The following is a 22,037-nucleotide window of genomic DNA, read 5'->3' on the forward strand; positions in this document are numbered from 1 at the left end:
GTCTCGACTCGAAAATATGTTTCTGTCTCGACTCGTGTCTCGACTCGACAGTCTCTGTCTCGACTCGACTCGAATTCGAGTCGATACGTCTCGAAATTCGAGTCGAGACAAAATGTATGAGTTAAAATATATGCACACATCAGCCAGACCATCATGACTACCTACCTAATTGTCAGTATGTCGACTTTTGGCATGGATAAAAACGGCGACACGTCTTGGCATACACGCAATGATCCTTGATAGGTCGCTGGAGAGAGCTGGCACCACATGTGCTCACTCAGGTTACCTAATTCCCGTAAATTCCGGGAAGGGGGGCGATGTGTTCTGACGTCACGTTCAATCACATCCCACAAGGGACATCACATAAATGTCCGGCTCCAATTTCAATGAAACTTTTTTTGCTGATAGAAGGCATGTATGCATCATTACTTGTGATGACAAATTTTTGCCATGGTGCATGTTTTTTATTTTTTTTAAAATAACTTTTAAGAGTTGTGATGTGGTTATTAGAGATTACTACAGAAGTCCCTTACTACCCTTTGTAAACGGAGCGTTAATGAAGAAAAGTGAAGAAAAACCATGTGGATACATATAAGTCCTGGGGGGAAGTCGTATGGTAGATATGACCTTGATGGCAGCCATCTTGAAATCCGCCATTTTGAATTTAGGTCAAGTTTTCAAAATGGGAATAGGGAAATATGATACATAATTTCGGGCTAGAATTTAATTAGAAAAATAATGGTGAGGTTAGTTTTAAGATACACTCATTTGGGGGAAAGTTACAGGCATATTAATTGTTTTTACTTACTGTGTGCGTAAGTCCCTTCTTACTTTCGTCTCAAGACCTGTAAATCGATCGCAACGGCAGAGCCCGGTTTCGCACTAGTGTTTAGAAATCTTTAAACTCACTTGAGGCAATATTTGTGGATTATTGCCTCACACACACACACACACACAGAATCAGAGTCCTCACACACCAAGGGTGAGAGCTGTGCCACTGAGTCACAGCGGCCACGGGGCTAGGTCGAGTCCACTTTACGTTCATAGTTTCTTAGTACATAAATGTTACGATTATGAAATAGATTTTCCTTAATGAGCTGCATAAAAACAAAAGCTTTCGAAATGCATTAAACAATTAGCTCGATTTGAGTGTGAACTTAAAGTTATATCAGAGTGTAAATACGGATACGCACCAAAGCTCGAAAACTTAATACACTATTTCTCCTATATAGTCAGCATGTATCAAGCAATCGTTCAGCTTTCATTTGAGAGGATGGAAATCGAAGGCCCCTGAACAACTATGTTACTAATGTGCGGAATGTATTTATCTTACAGTGAACTGCTTTGATGCCAAGTGGCGTAACTCCAAAATTGAAATTTTCCAGGAGTGAAAGTTGAAGTTCAATATCTCATGAACAATCCATATTTCTTTTATGTTGGGACCCAAAACCATAACTACTGTATGTAGTTCATTGTTTTATAACTTAGTGTTTACAAAAATCCTTTTAAAAAATACCTATTCATAGAAGTGAATGGTACTTATCTGTATTAGTTCTTGGCATCCAAGCAGTCCATTTATTGTATTACTAGCTTAATATACCTTCTTCGCATGGGGGCTGTATTTGGAAGTCAACACCTGTGGAAGTATCACCATTCATTTCAGTGACCGCGAAAACTATGGATTTGACACTAGTATCAATCAATATGGGCTATTTATACATGTCTCGGTATTCCTCACCCGCTGACACCCGGCCCGCATACAGTAGTAGCTGAATTTGCAAGTCATCGCTGATGGAAGTGTCACCATTGATCTCAGCGACCGTGAAAACTATGGATTTGACACTAATGTCGATCAATTTGGAAACTTTTACTACATGTCTCGCTAAACGCCCCCCTGAGACCCCCTGGTTCCAATTTTGACAAAAACGCTTCGCCTTAGACTGGGACCTGGACCAAGGTATCCGTGACCAAAATTTGGTAACTCTCGGTCAACTTGTCTGGTCCCCAGGTCGGTCCCAGTAAACGTTCCCCCCTAGACCCCCCTGGTTCGAAATTTAAAAAAAACGCTTCGTCTTGATCTGGGGCCTGGACTAAGGTACCTGTGACCAAATTTTGGGAACTCTCGGTCCACTCGTCTGGTCCCCAGGTCGCACACAGACAGACAGACAAACACACAAACAAACTCTTTATTTTATTTATATTAGATAAGATATACTATGTAAAATAGTCTCGTATCATAATATGTGATGTACAACAAATGTTACATTATATATTATCCGTAGCTCGTGATATGCTGCAACATATTAAAGCCTCAGAATAGTTGGGCACGCGAATAATCCAGAAGTTACGTAACCCTATTGCGTTCATGGGAACGAAAACACAATAATTATAACTATGCTAAATTACTATAGACTACCAACTGCTCATTCAGAGAATTTATGAAGTTCACTTTATCGCAATAGTTTTATACAAACTAGATTTAGACTACGGATAATAGTTTTATACGAACTAGATAATCAATTATTATTATTATTATCATTATATTTGCAGTACAACCAAATACAACGACATTAACTATTAGTTCTAATTAACTGAATTGAGCTGAAAATTAAATCTTGATCTTTAAAGATTAACTATTAATTTTATGCGTTCTGTACCTTTCTGAAGGAATAAAAGCTGGAATTGTTTTCAAGGTTGTTTCTGAGTGAATACTTTCTTCAAAATAATATTAAAAATTATAGAAAGATTTTCGAGACATTCGAGTCGAGTCGAGATTTTTAAGAGCCGTCTCGACTCGACTCGTGTCTCGACTCGAAAATTCGAGTCGAGAAATAAGTTTCTCTCGACTCGTCTCGAATTTTACAAAGTATGTCTCGACTCGAATTCGAGTCGAGTCGAGTCGAGATTCGAGACATGTCTCGACTCGAGCGCATCCCTACAATTGACCCAGGCACGGGGACGTTTGTAACAAGATAGATCCTGTCATAAAATGCTTTGTAACTTTCTATATTAGAAATTGACTTGTATGAAAAAAATTGAATGAAGCAACAAAGCTTCATTTAACATATAGTATAATTTTTTAAACTTATTGCAGCATAAACATGTGAGAAAAAAATAAACTGTAAAATTTGTTACAATTGCCCCCGGTCTCCCCTACAGTACCTACAGAAAAGCATCTCAAAGATAAACGTATACCTTGGATATGCATTTTTTATACGTTATTTTACTAAAGTTTTCACCCAGGATTGTGACAAAGAAGTCTGACATCTACGTATAATATATTCGCCTTCACATAAAAGTTCAGCCTATTATTCAACCCAAATTTTCTTTTCTTTTTGTTTTTTCTTGTCTTGACGTAAAAAACGTCTCTCGTATGGGATGACGGTTAGGATATAAGGCATACAAATTTTCATTATAATATATATATAATGTGACCTAAATTCTCATACTTAGTTTTCAAGAAATGGAAAACGAACTTACGTGGCGCTAAAAAAAAAAAGTGTGTCGTTTATTGTTAACAATTGACAGTTTTTCTTTTCCTGGAAAAAATTATCTGTATACGTAAAACAAATTATAATGTCAACTAACAGATTGTATCTATTGTTGTATTTTCTTTATGGTAACATATCTAACGCTTTACACACATACCACTTGTAAATAAATGCGATCCTACATTTTCATGTATCTTTGCAATGAAGGCAAAGTACCCGTACTGAAACCGAATGGATGTTGACGCCACAGTTATTTGATGGCTTGCAATAACAATGTTACATCTTCTTCAGGAAGAAGCAGCAGTAGATATAAAGTGAGTTAATACGAAAGGTACTTCACAGAATAATGAAAAGACTGTCGGAGAGAAAGAAATTCATGCACAAATTTACAATTTAAATATTCTAATTTTGGTACAAAATGTCAAACTATCTTGAATATTATAAGAATTTTAGAGATAACGAATACATGAATAAAGATGAGGATTCTACTAATCGATTTACCTAATTGAGCTGAATAAAATGATGTTGGTGAACATAAATCTTCATATGCAAATTTCTGAGATAATTGAGAAAAAAATAATTTTTGTAAACACAATAATGGATGGCACGATAAATATGCAACCTGTTAAGATGGAACTAATAATAATCAAGCATACCCTCGTCTATCTCTTCACTGTGACATTACTTCTGGGATATTGTAAGAGATGGTGTAATTATCCAAACAAAGTGTTCGTTGATATTTAGAACAGATGAATTGCGTTATTATATTCTGTATAGTCGAAAGTTGTGAAAGTATGTGCAAGTGTAGTCAGATAGGAACGAGTAAAGACTTCCCATCATATTCGGTGGCTATTAAATATGATTGGGGTATTAGTAAAAGAAAACTGCATTAGGGCAGTCACGAACGTAAGCATATGGACCATTGACTGTCCTAATTGGATTAGTTCAAGGAAGTTTACGATTTCAAACGACCAGAGAGATATGCAACTCAACACACAATGAAAAATTGGCAATAATTAGCACCCCTGAAATGATTTTTGCCGTAGAGTGATGATGTATGAACTATTTCTCCATTCTAAAATGGATTTATATTATTTTGAACGTGTTCTCTGATGAACACAGTGTACCAAGGACATTATAACTCGTTGTGTGTATTATTTTATTACATACTGCATGTGAGAAGAAAGAAAATTGCTGATCATACACGAATTAGAAATTCTTGAAATAAACTAAATATATCAAATCTACAACAATTGAAGGAAATCAGTTTGTAATTTTTGTCTTCATTCATTGACATATTTCAATTTCCCTTCATTCTTGCCATTGAAATATCTCTTTCCTTCTGTACAAGAAATGATCTTGCTTATTACACTGATTGTGAGTATGAATAGAAATTGAAGCTAAAACGCTTTAAAATGTTCACAAATGAGGCATTGGAAACTGATGCACTGACCATACGTGATTGGCAGAAATGTACGCCATATAGCAGGCCAGAGATACATTTTTTAGTTTTTAGTTTCAAGGTATTGAAATAGCGACAAATAAGTTATCAGAAAAAAATAGAAGGAAATACTGAAAGTTATCAGATAGAAGGAAATACTGAACTTTTTATTACAGCCGACGAAAACTATGGCAGGCTAAATTGTGTTCGTTCAACTCGGTGACGCATGGTGAGTGCATCCGCTCCTACACGCCATTATTTCCGATTATCTGGACTGGAGTTCAATATTTCTTCATTCAGGTATCTGTCCAGTTGTTTCATGATGCTGGATCAACACCACGAAATTTTAGTTCTTCTACTGGGAGTAGAAAGAGGAACCATGCACACTGAATTCGCATTCGTTAGCAAATAGGATTCAGGTAAAAGCTCAATAATATTTGTTTCAAAAACTATAATACTCACTTTTAAAATGCCTTTTATTCGTACCCGCAAAGGGCATTTTTGATACATATGCTAGCGAAAAAAAAGATCAAAAAGATGAAAGGCAAAAGTTATAATTAACTTTATGAAATCATATGCAGAGTTAGAAACAGAGCTCTATGGTAGGTTCTACCCAAATAGATTTAATAACTACGTAGACTAATGATAATTTATGTACATGTTCAATGTATATTTCCGAGACTTTAATTTAGGTAATCTAGTGTATACATTGCCAATATATAGAGTAGTCAAAATGTTATGTAATCCTAATTTATGTATACTCGATACTACTTATGTAATCGTACTACTACTTTTCTACGACGTTCTATGCTATATTTGTCATTGTAATTGATGATTCGATTGATTAATTAAAGGCGAGTCATCAGTCTAGAATATTCACAGCTGGCACGTATATACGCCGTCATCGACCGCAAGTACAAGGTCAAAGTGTCCCAAGAGGTATTGTGCTAAGCCAACTAGCTGATCTGAAGGCTAACAGTTCATCAGTATCTCAGGTCGGTTGTTTACTGCCAGTGATGATGGCTGCTCTGCTCAACAACTGTTGCTGTATGAGCTCGAACTCGGACATAACGCTGGGGCAGAATCCCAAACATTTGTCATGCGAAAGGAGAAGATGCAATGAACCACAACATTTCACCTCATTAGTTCCAGTAATTTCGTACAAGCTGTAAAAATGTCGAAAATCAGTCAAGGTCCAGCCGCCCAAGGATAATGCATTCTGAGGTCATAAGACACATCATTGAGGAAACTTCATCTATCAGAACACAAGGATTGTCAAACCAATTTGGTAGTTTATTATAGTGCGTCACCTTCAAGATCTAGAGAAAACCATCAGGAGTTGCCGCATTCTGCCATTCCAGCTCACTCCCAGAAGAGAGTTGACATGAGCCGACAACTGGTGCAAAATCCACACGGCTTTCTTTCTTTTCTTTTTTCTTTTTCTTTTTTTCTTTTTTCTTTTTTCTTTTCTTTTTCTTTCTTTCTTTCTTTTTTTTTTTTTGAAACGTATTGATATATGTAACGAACAGTGGGTGTTTTCCGGAAATGCGAATGTGGAAAACAGTTGCTGAGCAACTTCCAGAACCGGTCGCCAAACAGGGTCGTTCCGAGTATAAAGTGATGCTCTGTACAAGGTGGAATTTGGAGAGGGGTAGTTCACTTCGACTTCGTTCCTAACGGTCGTACCATCAATACCGACCTTTATTCTGAATAGTTTCAGTGGATGTTTTCTGTAATATGCCAAAAATATCCTCCATTGGTAAATCAACTGCATGCCCTGCTGGAAGAGAATAACGCTAAATCACACTAGACTCGAAAAAACAAAACAAAAATTCCAGGAGCTTGATGGTATCCAGCTGGTACCACACTCGGCATATAGTACTTCGGATTACTACATGTTTTGATCCATAGCATACTTCCTCAAATTCACGATTATGAGGTGGAAATAGCAGTGACTAACTTATTTCCATCAAAGGCGAAGACGTGGTAGCGACGAAAGCTCGAGAAACTATCGGGAATGTGGTTGCAGAAGTCTAACACAAGGGGCTATACTCTGAATGCTAACATGGTTTCATTGTACTGTAATAAACATGGGCATATTATGTACCAGGATACTGCAAGACATATTATTCATCCTTGTAATTGGAGTTTAAAGTCCCTTTTCAACACTAGGTTTGTAAAAATGGACTTAAGTGCAATCCGAAACAGCACTTCAGTTTTAAGCATCCTCACTGAAAATCGGTAAGATACACTAATATTTATATTATGTCTATTATATTTTTTCAATTCATTTACACAGAAGTTATGATTTTGCCATTCCAAACGTATAACAAGAGACAAATAAAACATCCTATTTGTAAAGATATCCTTATGACTTGATTTTATGCTACTTCGGAGGAGGATAATAGAATAGAATGTTTTGTGTTCAGTTACAGTATTTGACATATACAACTAAGGCCGGATTTGTGTGTAAAAACATATTTTTTCAAAACCCGTATAAGCCAAAAACAAATTTTATTATCCCAATTAAGAGTCTGTAAGTGTAAATTACATATTTTATTTCGCATAAAAATACACATTTTCTGAAAAAAAAGTTATATAAGTAAATATTTTGGACATTTTTGTAATAAATACATATTTTTAATAATTTTCCGTTATTTTGTTCTAAATTTCACAACGATTTTTTCTTTCTCTCGAAAAAATTAACATCAGGAAAAGGATATGCTACATAAATGTATCCATCGTATTTACAAGCAATAACTGCAGAAACAGCGTTGTCATAAATTCTGCTTATCAGCGCTGGGGTAACTTGTGCCAAACAAAGAGCTTCTAAAGGAGCGCTTTATACTTTGAAGTCAAAACTGAGGGCAGAACAATTGACTGTAGGTAAAGAGGAGATAATCGTAGGCACAACAGTATATTTTATATACTAAAGGAGTAGGGTTTCGTTGCAGTGCGTTATCATTGCCTTCACCACCACATGATTTGTCAGTCGTGATGATGCTAGGGCTTCCAGTCCGGCTTCAAAATCCCATCCCAATTGTCGCTCTTTTACCAGAAGCTTTTTGGTGCCAAACATCTCTTTCCTTCGTAACATTACCGAGTTTCAGTCTAGACATTTGACGCTAGTGCCTTATATACAGAACCAAGTTTTGGGACTTATGTTAATTGAGTCATTGTCATACAGTGGTGAAGTTCATATTTTTGATTCTGTGAATTAACGATGCCCAAAGTGAAATCCAGAGTGCGTGAACGTTTAGAAAACTACTGGAATTTAAAAACATTTTCACCATGTTAAAATCTTATTTTGTCAACCTTGTTCGAAACGTCTAAGTGCAAATCAACGTTCCTCGGTAATGCAACACTTGTCAGGTACTAAACATATCCCTGCTGCGTCACGTGTTCCATCGCGACAAGCTCTCATCGGAGAACCTACTGCCCCTTATCTTCCAGGGTCACAACAAATACAGTACTATTTACAGGGCCCACTCACGGTCCACGGTTTGCGCAAACATCATGTTTGTGCAAACATCGTGTTTGCGCAAACACTCGGCCACACACGATACAACTGTTTGCACAAACTTCAGTTCAATTTTGAGTTTAATCGCGTAAGCATGTCCACTGAAGCAGCTTGTTTAACGTTAATGTATAGTAGGCTATATAAATAACACCTACCCTCAGTGGCGGAACTTCAAAATCAGCCCTCCCCCCCCCCCATACACACACACAGATACAGAAAAATCTTGCCAGGACTTATTAGGACCTATAAAACAATTTAAGCATTTCATGTTTCTTTCCAGCACAGACATTCAAAGTCAGGCAATGAATGACACCATGTAAACACAAGTAACTACATGTAATAATCAGAATATTACCGCTACTTTGAATTAGGACTATTTACTAATTGTTTAAAACTGAATATAATATATGTGAATGGAGTTTTCATGATTGTTACACTGTTATAATTCAACGAGGATATGTATGTGTACACGGCTGATTGACAGTGACAGTTCTGGAAAAATATTATGTTGCTTATTTTCCTAATGATCTTTTGATTACGAGTTACATACGCATATACTGTTGTGAAATCTAATTTGATTTCAAATAAATTTTGTAATATATTAAATTTACCTCAGACTTGTAGCCAAACGGACTGTAACTGTTCCGAAAGTAGTTCTAAACTTACTCAGAAAAATGAAGATATCTTTTTCCCCAACTTTGATCACATCAGGAATGACAAAATCAGGTGTTATACCCGCTCAAAACCAATAATCTTAGGGTAAAATAGTGCGTATAGTTTTCAACGGAAGTAACAAAAATTATTTTTCTTGATTGCGATTTCATGTCTGACTAAAATAAAACACATATAATCAGGGCCTCCTTACGTCTTGGGCCTCCCTGCCGTTGCAGAGGCAGTAGCTCCGCCACTGCCTACCCTACAGTTTTTTTTTTTTTCGTAAGATTGCTCTAATTTAGACTTTAGTCTGGCAATGTCAGCTTATGACCTTTGTCTGACCAAGTTTTTCACCCTGGCAGATGTTATTGGGTACTACAGTAGACGAAATTTGTCGCTTGGTGTTGGTGAGCTCATTGCTTGATGAAATGACAAAGCGACTGTTTGTAACAAGCTGCTTGCAAAATGGGTCTGCAATCATTCAGTCAAGGATTTTTTTTTTTAATCTTATCAACTAGAACACAAAATCTTTTGTACGAATGCAACAAAACTCCGCGTGCTGCTATGCTCAGTGGAGGTATGATCGGTGGCGTTGGGTGCTGAAAAATGCCTATTACGTGATGTCATGCAGATTATCAATCATGTCATTGCTGGAACTCCCGCGCTTCGGTGTTGATCCCACCCCCCCCCCCTTCGGCCCCACCGACGGCCGCGAAGGCGCGAACTCCAGAAACTATTGAAGTTAGCAGCACAACGACTGTTGTTACCAACATGCACGTTTAAAATGGTGCGGTGTGAAGAATGAAGACTTTTTTTTTTTTTTGAGAAGAAGGTCACAAATGAAAATATCTATCATAACATATGCACAAATTTACCACTACTTATATTAAATGAAAGTGTTTCTTCCACATCAATTATTTCATCCAAGGTCGAAATACCGGATAATTGCATTTCCTGGTCTCTCAGAAAGTCCATATGGGAAAAATACCACAACGAGGGTACATACACGTCATCTGTTCCACTTCCAGATCTTGTACTTGCATTTATCTTCTTTAGTTCTCTTCGGTATACAGAACGAAGTGAATTGATTTTATTCCTCACTGACTCTCTGTCCGCCGTTTGATCTATTTCCTTCATTTTATTCACTAACTTCTCATATGCCGCATTTTTCAAATTCCTGTTTTTATAATCTTCACTCTTTACCTTCCACAGTTCAGGTAAATTTCTATAAAGGTCAATAAATTCTCGCCAGAATTCTTGATTCCTATTCATTGACGCCATAGCGCAAGAAATAATCGTCTGTACACTAGGATTCCTACTCGGAAATAAAGCTCGTGTTTGCACAAACATGCCCATACACGGTCCACGTGTTTGCGCAAACATCATGTTCGTGTAAACAATTTTCGAACGAGTTCGATGTGGAAAATGTTTGCACAAACGTTTGCACAAACAGTTCATACATCGCCACACACGGTCAAACTGTTTGCACAAACAGCCTTGTTTGCGCAAACCTTGGACCGTGTGTGGGCCTTGTTAGATTTATGTAAAGCGTTCGTTTCTGCTGACACATACCCCTGAATAAGGTAAACAATCCCGGACTCCGAAATGTTCTTACCAAATATACGAACTTCCTCCAGATTAGTCAACGCTTCGGAAAAACTATCTATCTACTGTTATGAAGAAACGTTAACACACATTAGGTCCTATGTAAAAATGAAAAAATCTGGACGAACATTGATGAAACTAGTGATTCTGTTGGTGTTTTAAAAAAGTGGGAAATGTTATAGTAGGTGTACTGCCAAATGATGAAATAATTTCCAAACAATATTTGCTAGCCTCTAAAGAATTTTCAGTTACGAATCATGTGACAATTGCTAGGCTATTCAAAGAATCATTGCACATTTTGTGGCCGAATGGTCTGAAATATGACAATATTTTGCTTTTTCTGACTGATGGTGGCCCTTATATGAAGAAAGCTGGCAAAGCTCATTCTGTGTGTTACCCTAATATGATTCACATGTCATGTGTCGTACACGCCCTGCATCGATTGTGTGAAAAAATCCTAACTGTTTTTCCTAAAGTGGACAAGTTAGTGTCAAATGGAAAAAAAATCGTAAAATCACCAACTACCTAGGTAGAATTGAACTTTTCAAAAAAAATCCGATCTTTTACTTCCTCCAAAACCCATAATCACGCGATGGGGGTACCTGACTTAATGCAGTACTATATTATGCGGAGAATTTTGAAGCATTTGTGTCTGTAGTAACTAAACACAGACGATACTTCATGTATTGAAATTATTCAAAATTTAGTAAGTGAAATGGCTTGAAATGTGACTTGGCTTTCATATCTGCCAATTTCGGTTTCTTGACTCATTCTATAAAGATACTAGAAACTAGGGGAGATTTATTGAATACTTCGGTTAAAGAAGTGCAGTGCGTTGAAAGAAAGCTGCATGTTCTTTCTGCTTTGAAAGCTGAAGTCGTAAGAAAAGAATTAATGATTTGTTTGAGGGAAACATTGGCTATAAAACCCTATGTAAAATATCTGAAATATTGAAAGACCAAAACGCAAGTGAAGTTGATGGTGTGAATATTCGTGTTATGACACTTTTCAAATACGCGAGGTTAACATCATGTGATAAAAAACGTTCTTTTTCCCAATATAAGGCCTTGGTCCATGACAAGAGGCATGACTTTGCGATGGACAATTTGGAAAAGACGTTAGTTATTCACTGCAACGCCCACGGAATTTCAACATCTGGTGAATAGGAGCTATTAGTGAGCACCAGTATTTATTTTTCTTATCTTGGGCTTTTCCCATACTTTACATATTTTGGTTACTTTTTTAATTTTTAGCACATAAAAATTAGGACCCTATATATAACATTCTTTCCTAATCGAATTTGAAATGTAGGAGCTTTTAAGAGAGTATTTAAAAATATTTTCAGTGTTTGAGTTAAGTAAGGAGCAAACAAAGAAACTACTAAACTGTTAATGGTATTTGAACACATTAACTGTTGATTGATTTACTATTCGTTCAAACTGCTCGACTATTTCTTACGCAATATTAACCTACATCTGCTTTTGACTTTTGTGTAAAATGCTTTTCTGCTTGACACCAGCCAGCTTTGTTGACAGTGTGATATGACTGAGTTTGTGACGAATAATTGAAAGATTTAGCTCTAGCAATACGACTCGTTTCGTATAAGTCATGTATTATTTTACATCACAAAAGCTTGTTTGAAACAGTTCAAATCTGTGAAATCATTGGGGCTGGAATGATAGTAATAGTAATGATAATTGTAATAAAGTAATAATAAAATTGCGATATCAGTTAGCTGAACAATAAAATTTGATGAGGAAAGTACTTGACTCGATAGGATTCGAACTTAAATCTACCCTTGAAAGCTTCTTGCTCTAACATTACGTCACAAATCCTTCAGGTAGATTTGGCAAGTTAGACTTTTAGTTAAGGACTTTATATCTTAGCGTTCTATACTTTAACTTAAAATATGTACTGTATAACGTAACCTAACTTATTGTCCTTCATGTCGTAATACAATTCAAGGAATTCAAAAGTATCATCTGCCATTATTTCTCCTTCCTGCGGGTAGAAGTTAGTCTGTAACCTGTTTGTAAGTTGAAGAAAAATGATAAGTAAATCAAGTAAGGAAAACTTATCTTCATACGGGCCTTAGTATCTTGTCTTACACGCAAGATACATGAAAGGTTATAAACTAGCTAGCAGTTTCTGTGCAACACTAAGTGGCTGATTGACGTATGTAAGTGGTTACCGCATTGAATTTTCACTAGGGAGGCCCAGGTTCGAATCCCGTCAGATTCGAACTTGTTAAAAGGTTAAGTTTTAATAACACTTCATACTAGTGTGATAAGCAAGATCATCTCCTGTGGAGAAGGAAAGAGATGTCCGAATAACGAGAATGAAATCTCGAATTCATGCGTTTGAAATCTCAAATTTCGCTGATCTTATCAAATGTAAGTAGTCAGTGATCTATACTTACGTGGGTGACTGTAGAAGATGGTACTGTTAAAAAGCAGTAGGAAATGAAACTTATACGTTAAACAGATCCAAACTTCTTCGGTCCTGAGAATATTTTTGGTGATAATTTCATGTGTTTCTGTATTTGTTTCCATCTATAGCCTTGGCGCGCATGCTTGTTCTTGCAGTGTTTGCGTTGCGTTCAGTAGTTTTGTAGTTCTTACAGTGTTGCCAATGTCGGGATCTATGTCTCATGTAGGCGACATTGGGACTCAGTGAGTCAAAAATGTCCTCTGCTATGGTTACTGTATATCTCCTACAGGAGACACGGGGACTGAATAGATTAAGTCGGATAAGAATTGTATATTGTGAAATATTGAGATTTAAGATTTTGAAGGTCAAGACTGAGCATTCTTTTTAAAAAAGGTAACAAGCTAAAATATGCCTTACAATTCTGTTTTACTATGACCTCATCGACAATACACAGTACGGTTACTGAGGTTGGGCTCAAGATTATAGTTAACGTCAAAACTTCGTTTTTTTTTTTTTTTTTTTTTTTAAGGGAAGGGTGAAAGTTAACACAGAAACGTGTCATCGCTGTGCCAAGGTCACATTGAGCAGTGCGAGCCAGGTTTGACTATCAAAATTTTATAAATTGTATGCTTCGTACTGAGCAAGCGGATGCGAGTAGTATGCGGCTGAGAAAAAAGAGATAATTTCGTTACGATGACGTGTGTTTCACTTTCTTGGGCAACTGCTTGTAGTGGTCAAGCATTTACAGAAAGAGAACTTTTCATATTACGCAATCATAAAAAGCTATCAAAATCTTATCCCGGCTGAAGACATGACAAAGTGTAGCCGTCCCGGTAAACTGACCCACAATGACAAGAGGAAACAGAAGAAACTTGCAGAAAACCATGTTGGGACAAGTGGTTAGAAACTGGCTGGCAAATTTCGTGTCTCCAGAAGAACAATTGTTCGGAATTTGCAGAAAATGGGTAGGAAATATTTCAAGCGTCAAAACGCACCCAAGTATACAGAGAAGCATCTAGGTACAATAGCAGGCAAGTGCAGAAAACTTCGCCCCAACATTTTGCATCCTAACACAATGATCATCGCAGTCGCCGAAAAATGTTTTTCATTTGCCGGAGATGAAATGGCAGGCAACAGCGGATATTATACAGTGTGTTCCACTAGCTTTCGAACCCGAAAAAAAAAAAAACGTTATAATTTCCGAACAAATATTCATAGGAAAATGAAATTCACAATACACATATCTTGTTTCATGCTGAATACATGACCGTCATAGCAGGTGCGGAAAGTGTCCTCCCTGGACGTCAAGACATGTTTGTACACGGCGTTCCATATTGTGAAAAGTCCGATGTAGAGTCTCCGGTATAATCTAATGAATCGCATTCTTAATATTATTTCGCAACTCTTGCAGTGATCGTGGGTTGTTTCTGTAGACACAACCTTTAAGAAAACCACATAAGAAGAAATCAGGTGGTGTCAAATTCGGGGATCTTGGCGGCCACAATCCTTTGGAGATTATCCTGTCACCAAAAAAGGACTCAATTTCTGCCATGGCCACGTTGGAAGTATGGCATGTTGCTCCGTCTTGTTGGAAATAACCGCGACGCAGTTCTTGATCGTCCAGCTGATTCACAAATTCACTGAAGATATGTAAGTAAACTTGTGTGTTTACTGTATCTTCAAAGAAGATGGGTCCAATGATACGCTGTCGGGAAATTGCACACCAAACTCCCACCATAGTACACATGCGGATTTTCGGCGGCCCACACCCGAGTATTCTGCGAGTTCACATAACCGGAGAGATGGAACCAAGCTTCATCTGTGAACCAAGTAGAGTCTAGGATTCCTGGATTATCATGCAACGAAGCTTGCAACCAACGACAATACATCACGCGCTTTTCCCAATCTGTAGTCTTCAACTCCTGGACGACTGTAACGCGATATGGAAACAGCTTGGCTCTTTTGGCGGCTCTTTGCACAGTTGACTTTGACATCCTTACCTCTTGTAATAATCGACGCAGGCTCTTCTCAGGGGACTGCAAAAGACGTTGCCGCACATTCTGTACTGTGTCCTCAGACATCCGTGGACTCGCGCCACCGTGTCCCGTAAGTAACGTTCCTGTTGTTTCGAACCTGTTCACCAAATGATGTATTGATGATTTCGATGGTCCTTTACGGCATCCAAATTCACGGCAAAATTCACGTTAAACGGTCTGATACAATTCCGATATCCAATATTTTTAAACAATGAACGCGCGTTCCTGTACGGTGTACAGAACCATCCTCGCGATGCTGCGACTCGAGTCACACTAACGCACGCGCACCACGCCAAGCAGCACTTCCCCTGGCGCCACCTATCGTCTTTGTTTTGACGCATGCGCTTCTGTTCAACCCTTTCTCGTGTTTAGCATGAAACAAGGTACGTGTATTGTGAATTTCATTTTCTTATGTACATTTCTTCGGAAACTACACCGGTGTATAATGTTTTTTTTCGGGTTCGAAAGCTAGTGGGACGCACTGTACTTCCGATATTATAGAAACTCCAGCTATCTACGCTACAAAAGCATGAAAAAAATTTAGAGGAAAGTACTGGTGTGGATGGCCATTTCACCATAGGGTGTCTCCCAACCGTACTCCATTACAGTTAATGGTTAACACACATCATCAGGGTGATAATTATGTATTTTGTCCAGACTTCACAACTAACTATTGTGCCAGGAAAACGACTGACTGGTTGACGGAGCACTCGGTCTCATTCGTACCACGAGATACCAATCCACCAAATGTCCCTCAGACACGCCCTATAGAGCATTTCCTGTCTCTACTAGCTGCGGACGTTTATGGTAGGGGATGGGAAGTCAAAACTGCACCACAGCTCATCCGTTGCATTAAGACCAAGCTACGGAACTTGGACTTCAGGACTGTTCAAAGTATGCTGAAGAGGATACGCCACAAATTGCGACAAATTGACGACCACAGACTTCATACAACATTGTAACAAGTAAAATGATTTGTGAACAGTGTCTCCATCATTGCGTTGGTATTTGAAATGAGTAAACATATTTGCCTGGTAGTAGCATCTTTTTCTCTTTGTGTATTAACTTTCGACCATGAATTTATAATTGTGCAAATATTAGACATACAATATATCAATCAGTAGACGAGATCGAACACGACAAAATTACATGATTGAGGGTAAATTCTCAATTGTAGTTTTCTAGATAAACGAGAAAAAATACATTTATTATGGTATGTCATTCGTTACAATTAATTACTGATAGTTTTTATTTTGTTAGAACAAATTGTTTGCTTATGTATCGCGTACACAAAAAAGTTAATTAGCAAACTGTAACTAATGTTTCTTTTCTACTGTCTTTGATACATATTCGTAACAGTGACGCGCACCTTAATATTTTTAGTTAAACGTACCACAGGCTGAAAGAGATGGTTGGTTAATGAAAGCGAATTGTTAAAATTATATTTTTGTCTTCTCCCACCGGGAATCGAACCCGGGACCACATAAAACAAAGATTCACGTATTAGCTACTTGACAAGGGGAGGGAGTTCACATATTACTTATAAATAAGTACAACTGCCCATTGTTCTTCTTTCACAGTCGGGAAACAATCTATTTTCATTAGCTCACGAATATAAAGAAGTTAACCATAGGACTAATCGTTTGAATCAGAATCGTTAGGAATTTTTTGATATCTTACAAATACACCTAGAATAAGCTGATATAACCGTAATTCCAGTAATTTTATTGGATATATATAGATTTAAAAGAGAGAAAATCTTTATTGAAGCAATTTTATTCCCTTTTAATCTATCATTATATAATATTATACAGATCATGCCGATTTCCGTAAAGATTTCCAATTTTATGCTTCATGTCTCTTGTGAATTCGCTTTCCTCTTCTGATTTACTTTTTCTCCAATGATATTTTCAAGCTTTTGTGTCTTCTTTGTATGTGTGTGCGTGTTCTCCATTAGCTTTATACACTTAAGCAAGAAATTACTCATTTAACAGGATAATAGAACTGAAAAAGGGAACAAGGTACTAAGCTGATTAAGTACAAAACGCAACACTGTACTAACCCATCCTCCTCTACTTTAAAAAATCCTCTTTTTTTTAAAAAAAAAGAAAAGAAGAATCTTTTTTTTAATAAAGCAGGTGGGAGGTAGATGATGAAGAACATATAAAAATTACAGGATTATTTGTTAGAACAAATTTTGGAGATGGAAACACTGGGGAAAAAGATTTTTAGAAGTTTTTTTTTTTTTTTTTTAATCTTTCATTAGGTGAAAAAGGAGTCATTTCGACAGGAATAATTAGATATTGTATGCTTGGAAAGAAGTAAGAAAGGAAAATAATTGCATTCTGTCTCTTCTACCTTTATATCAGAATTAATGTATTTAAAACTTCTGAAATACTTTCACAAATCTCTTGTTTAATTTTAAAAAGAAGAAAAAGCATTCCTTTATAAACATATATATATTTATTTATTTGTCGTTTTAAACTTCGTACTTTTCAAGGAACAGGTGTAATTGTGATGTATATCCTTTTATCTTCTTCCTCGTTGTGAAGTATTTCTTAATTAGTGTTGTTCCCTTATTTTTCTGTTATGTACTAAAATCAATTTAATCCTGGAAGAAGATAAAAGTGATACCTTTCATTGTTGTGATTTACTGTACATCTGACGTTTCTAAGTTCTTAAGAATCAGTCCTAAGAATTATACTTCATTAGGTATGTCTAGAGTTGTAAAAAAAAAAAAAAAAAAGTTTTCTGTTTTTTCAGTAAAAATCGCGGTACTTTTTCACGTTTCTTTCAGATCTCTATCAGTATAACAATTCTTTGCTTCTTTTTAAATAATGCTTGGCCTAAATACTATTTGAAGGTTCTTTGGACGAGTAGAAAGTACTACATCCTAATTATATAATTCTCAGTACAGTGAAACAAGTCTATGTTGGTCATCTTCAGTTCTATTTAAAAGTGAAAGATAGTGCCGTACCGTGGAAAATCAGCACCTGGGACGAGAGTATATGAAGGCACCCCCATACGAATATTCCAAGTAATTTTTCCTCTCCCTTTTCCTTCTTTTGTTCTGAATTTTGCGTCCCCTGACCTCGGCGCCCGGGGCTGTCGCCTCATTCGTCCCCTCACGGCACGATACTGGTGTCAGACGTCTACAGATGGCGAACTCACGGAAAAAATACATTTTAAAGCAAAATCTATTATACACTGTTTATAAGTTTTGTATAGAATTTTCCACAGCAATGAAAATAGAAGCTATTTATTTTACTATTTTACTTGGAAATGAAGTAATAAATATCTTTTGCATATAACAAAGGCATATGATAAAGAAAAGGAAAATGACAATACTTTGGTATCCTACAGACTGCCTAAGATGTATCTGGTATTGAATGTGTCCAAAGGGAACTTTTCATTAAGTACTTTAATGCATAATGTCGTCAAGAAATAGGGAATTGACATTACACAGCCTACAAAGTGAACTTATATTTTTATAGCATAAACGCAATAACTTGTTATAGTTTATCAGAGTTATAATTTATTTTAATAGGAAAGTGACATAACTCACTGAGTTTGCATTAATATAAATTACAATTTAATATATAATTATGACGTCAAAATAAAAACTATTGTCCAGGGACTATTATATATACAGTGTGTCCGTGAAGTTGCGCAACCCAAAATTTGATTCCGTATATCTTGTGATCTAAAAATGATAAAGACTTGAGACTTGAAGCAAATGTAAGCATGATCTATGTAGATATTTTCAAGATCATGGTCAATGCTGGAACTTGTAACGTTTTTGTGTAGTAACGAAAGAAATTACCGTAAGTGTAAAATAAAAAAAAATGTGCAAAATGAAGAAAATCAACATTCAGTTGCATAAAACTGACTTGCTGTGGGTGAATTATTGTGTATATGTACAGTTTGAATCAACATTTATCCATTGATGCGAAACTGTGACAACGTTGATGCAGTGTTGCCATATAAAAAACTATTTAATGGAAGTCCGTAAAATAGATCTTTTTGAGAGAAATGCGGTCCCTGGCAACACTGTTGTCGTAAAATTACTGCAACAGGTATGCTTTAGGATAATTAATGATAAGCAATGAGAATTTGCACAAAATTGATAACATGAGTTTTTATGCATAAATTTACTATAAATTTGCGATATCGCAAATTTTTGCATAAAAATTAAACATTGATCTAAGCTTTTTTATAAGAAGGTCAAATCAAATTATATTTCCCTTCAAGAATAAGCCTTTGATACTTCGCGTCCTGTTGGAGGAGAATTTATCCATATTTACTTTAACAAGGATTCTCGTCCTGAGAATAGTAATGTTTATTAAAACTCTCAGTGAAAACACTGAGATGAAGGCATATCATATTGTTTTGTTGGTTGATGTCAGCAACAGTCACAAGTACGTGGCAAAACAGAAATATATCTACATCATTCTCCACGTCTGTGTAGTCCCGCCCACATGACAAATTTATCTTTTTCATATATACATCATTAGTTTATCGTTAGTTTATGTTAGTTTTGCAAACATACACGTTTTATTGCTGAAATAAGGTTTTCCGCTCCTGCTGATATTTCCAAACATTATTTCGTCTGAATACATTTACTTCATTCCTGGCAGTAAACAAATTGTTTTTGTCCTATTCCCCGAAGATATATACTTAGGTCATTAAGAGAAAATGTTTCAGCTAGGTACGCAAATTAATTTTTCCATTCTTCATCACAGATTATATCTTCAGATGATTACTTTTAAACTAGAAGAAATTGTTTAAACTCTTCCTGTGCTACAAAATAACGAAAAACCCTTTGTTATCGACAGCAATGTTAGGTCAAAATAAAGTGAAAGATGATAATTTTGTGATTATCTGCACTTACAAAATGTTCCCAACAGTGTGGAATTGAGAGACTGCATTAAATCAACTGAAATGGCTTCTCTTTCTCGATGTTCTCATTGAACGAAGCATGCGTGTACTAATATTGATCTGTTTCTATCTGAACAAATTAAAGTTGTCACTTACCTAAGATATTCCACTCCATCAACATCATTCATGATCGATATGGATTATTGCACGATATCGCAGTTTCCACTGCAGCAGATCAGGGTTATCTACATGCTAATCCCGCTCCTACTAGCAGGTTTTCCAGAAACCACTTGCCATGCAAAATAGACACAATGAAATGTGCCGCTTGAGAAGTCCGAAAGTACGGTAATCCATGAGACTAGTATATTGAATTTTCATGGGAATACCGCCGAACCAAAGAGCATAAATACCAAATGCAGTTGCTATGCGTCGGTAGAAAGCCAGTGATGTTCTGGCCATGTGGGTTGAGTCTTTATGAAACTGCAATTTTACACGAAAGATATAGTCTCAATACAATGCTGGTATTTCGTCTGTGGGAATAGAACATGTTGTTGATAATAAGCAGCATTAATTTTTTACACTTTTCTTTCAACCTTACAAATCTTAAGTTTCCCTCTGTATGAAAAGCCAGTCATAACTATAATACCTCCGAGATTTTTTTTGTATTAGCGACAAAATTATATCTTTTTTATGAGTACCTCTTTAGCAGATAGCTTAATCTTTTCTATAGTCACCAGCGGCCCATTCGTCACTTGTGCATAGGACAACGAGTCAATATGCGCTTGAATGAAGGAGAAACCAATAGTGTGGAGATTGGTAGAGGAGTCAGACAAGAATGTAGTATATCGCCCCAATTATTCAACATTTACAGTGAATGGTTAATGAAGGAAGCATTAATGGGAATAGGAAATTTCAAGATTGGGGGGCAGATCATTAACAAGAAGAATAGGTATGCAGACGATACGGTTATTATAGCTAGAATCGAAGAAGGTCTACAGGAGATGATTGACAAAATAGTTAACACTGGGAAATTATATGGAATGAAAATCAACATCAAAAAATCGAAAGTCAAGAAAATATCCCGTGGAAATGCGCCCTTACGGGTCAGAGTAGAACAAAGAGTACTTGAAGAGGTCGACCATTTCAAATATCTGGAAGTATTTTGACGAAAGATGCGTACTGCACCAGAGAGATCAGGTCGAGAATTGCCATCAGGATTGCCAAATTGCTAGAATTGGTATAGCCAAAGAAGTATTCAACAAGAAAAGGCCATTCTTAACTAGCAGCCTTAATATTGGATTAAGGAAGAAATTGGTCAAATGCTGTATATGGAACACTGGACTTTATGGTTCAAAGACTTGGACATTACGGAAGCTAGAGAAGAAATATTTAGAGATCTTCAAAATGTGGTGTTGGAAGAAGATGAAAAAGATAAAATGGTCAGAAAGAATAACAAACGAAAACGTTTTAAAACGGATAGGAGAGAAGAGGACGTTTCTAGCCACCATCCTTCATAGAAAGGCCAATTGGATTGGACATATCTTGCGAAGAAATTGTCTTCTTCATACCGCCATAGAAGGGAAGATGGAAGGAAAACGAGGCGTAGGAATAAAAGGAACACAAGTGATCGATGGTTTGAACATAGAAGAAAATATTGGGAGTTAAAAGTGGAAGCTGAAAATCGAGAAACATGGAAGAAACATTTCCAGGCCCAAACTGTAAATTAAGAAGAAGGAAAGATCTCATGAATCACAGGACCTACCAAAAGGCAGAATACTTAATAATAATAATAATAATAATAATAATAATAATAATAATAATAATAATAATAATAATAATAATAATAATAATATTAATAGTAATAATAATAGGAAGATACATGCTTCGTGCACTGTTATAGGAAATTAGCAGTGGTCATCAGCCGGGTTACCCTCGTATAATTTCTGCCTTGCTCTTTTGCTTTGTGGTATGCCGTGTGATAT

This window comes from Thermobia domestica, chromosome 1 (assembly GCF_964235325.1).
Source record: "Thermobia domestica chromosome 1, izTheDome1.hap1.1, whole genome shotgun sequence".
Lineage (NCBI taxonomy): Eukaryota > Metazoa > Arthropoda > Insecta > Zygentoma > Lepismatidae > Thermobia > Thermobia domestica.